Source organism: Glycine max, chromosome 19 (genome assembly GCF_000004515.6).
Source record: "Glycine max cultivar Williams 82 chromosome 19, Glycine_max_v4.0, whole genome shotgun sequence".
Taxonomy (NCBI): domain Eukaryota; kingdom Viridiplantae; phylum Streptophyta; class Magnoliopsida; order Fabales; family Fabaceae; genus Glycine; species Glycine max.
In genome coordinates this window covers 14956776-14962442 of record NC_038255.2, presented here as the reverse complement: position 1 = coordinate 14962442, position 5667 = coordinate 14956776, and the positions used below count along the sequence as shown (strand labels likewise).

Sequence of the window (5667 nt, the reverse complement as noted above, 5' to 3'; positions counted from 1 at the left end):
TTGCTGCATGGAAGGGCAAAGGTTTGTATGGTGGTCAGCAGAGGAGCACAAACCACAAACCCTTGCGACAGGTACAGATTTCTGATTCAAGGCCAGTTGGGTTACCAAGTTAACCAATGCATCCAGTTTGCCTTCAGGCTTCTTAGTTTTAGATGATGCAGATGGGTTTGTAGCTACCTCATGCACTCCTCTAATGATTATGGCATCATTTCTGGCGCTAAACTGCTGAGAGTTGGAAGCCATCTTCTCAATTAAATTTCTGGCTTCAGCAGGAGTCATGTCTCCAAGGGCTCCACCACTGGCAGCATCTATCATACTTCTCTCCATGTTACTGAGTCCTTCATAAAAATATTGGAGAAGAAGCTGCTTCGAAATCTGATGGTGAGGGCAACTGGCACATAGTTTTTTAAATCGCTCCCAGTACTCATACAGGCTCTCTCCACTGAGTTGTCTAATACCTGAGATATCTTTCCTGATGGCTGTGGTCCAGGAAGCAAGGAAATTTTTTTCTAAGAATACTCTCTTAAGGTCATCCCAGCTCGTGATGGACCTTGGAGCAAGGTAATACAACCAGTCCTTTGCCACTCCCTCCAGAGAATGAGGAAAAGCCTTCAGAAATATGTGATCCTCCTGGACATCTGGGGGTTTCATGGTGGAGCAGACAATATGAAATTCCTTCAAATGTTTGTGCGGGTCTTCACCTGCAAGGCCATGAAACTTTGGAAGCAAATGAATCAGTCCAGTTTTAAGAACATATGGGACATCCTCATCAGGGTATTGGATGCACAAGCTTTCGTAGGTGAAATCAGGTGCAGCCATTTCCCTTAGAGTCCTCTCACGGGGTGGAGGTTGTGCCATGTTCTCAGAATGTGCAAAATCAGAATGCTCAGAATCAGAATGCTCAAAATTATAATGCTCCAAATCAGGATGTTCAAAATTACCAATAACAGAATGCACAGATTCACCAGTAATGGAATGCTCAGGATGATCAAAAGGTATAAAATGATGCCTAACTAATCTGTGAAATGTCCTATCTATCTCAGGATCAAAGGGTTGTAAGTCAGATGGATTTCCTCTAGTCATACACTACATTCAGCATGCACACAACTAGTTGCCTTGTCATGTAAATAAAGGTGTAGGTTTGAACTACAGCTACCTTCAAATGATATCCAAATGACTTGAAATTTTGTGAGCAACCTTATAAAATGATGAGAGGATAGCACAGAAAATTTCAGACAAAAATTCAAAAGTCTAACTATGAAAGCTAAAATTGGTGGGTTAAGAAAAATAAGTGAATAAAACTTGAAAAATAAAAAACTTTTGACAGAATCGCTTTTTTTTGGACGATGGAGACCTCAGCCGGCCTATGGCAGGCTGCCACGGCATAGGAAAGTTTTTTCTACCCCAAATGCATATATAATAATTGCGATTCTGATAATCGGAGCAAAAGTTATGGCCGTTTGAAGTTTTGACAAACACAAAATTTGCTAGTTTTTTGGAATTTCAAATCTGACCAAACTAAAGGCTCTAGCTATTTTTCCCACAAAATATGGATTAAAAGAAGTTACCACAAAAAAATTCAGCCAAAAATAACAACCTTAGCTACTAAAACAAAAAATCACAAATAAGTCAGCATGGGTGGTCGCTAAAATCCGTCTCTAATTGATTTCTACTACTACTCTGTTTTGCTGCAAGCAAAAGTGGTCGCTAAGTCCGTCGCAAAACATTATTCACAGCAAAACACCCAAGACTGAAACAAGGGAAACACTTAATGGGAAAATTGAAACAGAACACACACTAAACAAAATACCAGGACACTAAACAACACTAACACACATACTAACACAATACTAACCATTAAACATAAAACACGAAAGGATTAAACACACAACACTAGCTAACTATTATGAACCTTTGAACACTGCTCCCCGGCAACGGCGCCAAATTTAATCAAGGCCGTACCCGAATCAAATAAACATGAAAATGCAGTAACTAGGAAGTGATCCTAGGTCGTTTCCCAACGAGCAGTGACACACCAATTGTTCATAATATACTTGCAGTAACAGTAACGATAGGGGGGGTTTGTTTTTCTTGTGATTAAAGAGCAGAACAAGTAAACTGGAATACGAAATTACTAATATTAAAAACGGGTTGTTTCCTTTGATTTAGAAGCCATTCTCTTATCCTGGGTTATGGAGAATTCGTCCCTAACAGTCAACCACTTAATCCAACCCTATTTCAATTTACTAAGCGAAAATCAACTTAGGGTTGTCAATACGTAATTAGGCACCACCTACACCAGTTAGCCCTTCATCCATTAAGCATGAACGCAAGTTAGGCTCAGAGGCAATTAATCAAACACGAAGCATGCACTGATTAATATTCACGAATTTGGGATAACTGGTGAAGGAAAAACTGCCAGGGAGCCACATTACAAGCGAAACCTCAAAGAGAGTTGGGCTTCGTCCTCAAAAGGAAACAACACCATAAAATCTAGCCTTCCATGGATTCAAACAGAAAACGCAAATGAAACATGAAGCAGAAACGTAAATGAACAGAAACGTAAATGAAAGTAGAAGAAGAAGCAAGAATGAACTCGTAATTAGAAGCAGAAAATGGAAATTTGCATTAAGAACGAAAACCGTACCAAGGGAACAGAAAAACGTGAAAACCTAAAACCAAAGCTCTGAATAATGAAAATAGCAGAATAGAATGCATGCACGAATCCCAAGGCAGCTATTTAAAAAGAGTCACTCAAAGTCACTGGGCCCTATTACAATACTCTGGCCCAAAACGAAATAAACACTGAACAACATAAAATAAAATTGCGAAATTTCCTAATTAGAAATTAACTAAGGTAAGCGCCGCTTTATTTGCCCTCTTCAAGTCCACAACCAAAATCCGGATTAAACCCAATGTTTCATTAATTCCTGAAATTAGATTAAAAACATCAAATTAGCTAAATGAGCCCAAATAATAAAACTGCCTAATTAATTGACAATTAAGACCAATCAATAATTAAAATGGTGCAAAAAGTGTTTAGAAAATAGAAGAAAATGGTGGCACATCAGTCTCTAATAAGGCTGGAATAGGATATAAACTTGAAAAACAACAAAAATTTCATAAAAACATCTTTACTTCCACACAAAAATATAATTCTAGTTCTATCACTTGCTTTTACTGTGGAAGAAAAGGGCATGGCACATCTACTTGTTATTTTAAGAAAAACTACAACAACATTAAAATGATATGGGTCCCAAAAGGATCTTCAGTCTACCTAAGTCAAAAACTTGATTATGTAGGTGTCTTTGAGGAAGGAATGGTACATAGATAGCGGATGTTCAAAACATATGACTGGAGATGCATCAAAATTTACACATATCTCTCCCAAGAAAAGCGGGCATGTAACTTATGGTGACAACAACAAAGGTAGAATCCTTGGAGTTGGTAAAATAGGTACAAATTCTTCAAACTCCATTGAAAATGTTCTACTTGTTGAAGGTCTTAAGCACAACCTACTTAGTGTTAGTCAATTATGTGACAAAGGCTATCTAGTATCATTTGATTCTCAAAAATGTCTTATAGAACATAAGCATGACATTAATATAAAGCATGTAGGATAGAGAGTCAACAATGTATACATGATAAACTTAAGCCTAAAACTAGATAACAATCATTGTTTTCTTAGCAAAGATGATGATCCATGGTAATGGCATAAACGAATTGCTCACATAAACATGGATCACTTAAACAAATTAATTTCAAAAGATTTAGTAGTTGGTTTGCCTAAATTAAAATTTGAAAAAGATAAACTATGTGATGCATGTCAAAAGGGAAAACAAACTAAAGTCTCATTCAAACGTAAAAATATTGTTTCAACCACTCAACCCTTACAATTATTGCATATGGATTTATTTGGTCCATCTAGAACCATGAGTTTTGGAGGAAATTACTATGCTCTTGTCATAGTTGATGATTTCTCTAGATTTACATTGACATTATTCATTACTCATAAAAGTGATGCATTTCAAGCTTTTAGGAAACATGCTAAAGTTATACAAAACAAGAAAAATCTTAAGATTGCATCCATTAGAAGTGATCATGGGGGTGAATTTGAAAACAAATATTTTGAATTATTCTATGATGAACATGGTATTGAGCATAATTTTTCTGCACCTAGAACCCCTCAAAAAATGGAGTTATTGAGAGGAAAAATAGGTCATTAGAAGAAATTGCTAGAACTTTATTAAATGATACTTCTCTTCCAAAATATTTTTGGGCTGAAGCCGTCAATACTGCATGTTACATCATGAATAGGGCTTTAATAAGACTCATTTTAAAGAAAACCCCATATGAGTTATATAATGGTAGAAAACCTAACATTTCACATCTTCATGTTTTTGGTTACAAATGTTTTGTGCTTAATAATGGTAAAGATAATCTAGGAAAATTTGATGCAAAATCTGAAGAAGGCATCTTTCTTGGATATTCATTGCAAAGTAAAGCATATAGAATATATAATAAAAGAACTATGAATATTGAAGAATCCATTCATGTTTCTTTTGATGAATCTAATGTTATTCTATCAAGAAAGAATATACTAGATGATATTGCAAAATCTTTAGAACAAATTCATATTCATGGACAAGATTCTAAAGGAAAAGGGAAAGGAAGTGTCATACCCTAATTTCGTCCGGGGACCTTTGCTCGATAACGTGCGACCATTCTTTGGTCCTCGTGAGGTGCTTGGCACCCATCATTAGGCAATTTGTGAAATTCCAGGACATGCCGAAAAACCAAAAAAATATTGATGCACAATCCGTAAGTTTCCGTGACACACCGGAAATCAAATGGAAGCATCGTTGCATAATTAAGTGAGGTTCCGTAACATTCCGTAAGTCAAAAAGGGGATGATTATGTAATCCGCAAGGTTCCGTAACATTACGGAAAGAAAACAAGTATCGTTACGAAATTCGTAAGTTTCCGTAACTTTACGAAAAAAGAATCACCAAAAAACAGCAGAGGGGGGTGTACTTAGTAAAAATGGGGGTGCAAATAGCGAGGGGGGTGTACTTAGTAAAAATGGGGGTGCAAATAGCACCCAGGCCCACTTGGGCCCTCCGGAATATTCCTCCAGGGCGAGCTGAGCTCGCCTGGGCGAGCTGAGCTCGCCTGGGCGAGCTGGGCGGCAACCACCTCCCCTATTTTGCTATAAATAGGGGAGGAAGGCAAGAAGGAAGGGGTTCAGCCCCTTAGGCACTTCTCTCTCTTTCGAATTTGCTTGGAAAAATTGTTTCCGTGAAGAAAATCTAAGCCAAGGCGCTTCCGAAACGTTTCCGTAACGTTTTCCGTGAGGAATTTCGCAAAGATTTCAACCGTTCTTCGACGTTCTTCATTCGTTCTTCATCGTTCTTCGATCTTCAACGGGTAAGTACCTCGAACCAAGCTTTTCGATTCATTCTATGTGCCCGTAGTGGTCCACATTGTGTTTCGTGCATTTTTATTCTCGTTTTGTTTACTTTTTATACCCCCTGTTGACGTGCTTAAGCCATTTTACTTAAGTCATTTCTCGCTTAACTTAAAAATAAAATAAATTTCCACCGAACGTTTGAATTGTATTATCCATTAACTTCGGTTAAAATAAATTCCGACCGTTCGGTCGTGCCG

At 37.5% G+C, this 5667-nt stretch overlaps 1 non-coding gene across 1 annotated transcript; it reads left to right on the top strand.

Annotated features, from left to right (window-relative positions):
* The first annotated feature begins 373 nt into the window (after nucleotides 1-373).
* LOC113000530 (small nucleolar RNA R71) lies at nucleotides 374-480 on the top strand. The gene has a single exon (XR_003265863.1). It is a non-coding gene; the product is annotated as a small nucleolar RNA R71 (small nucleolar RNA).
* The last annotated feature ends 5187 nt before the right edge of the window (nucleotides 481-5667 follow it).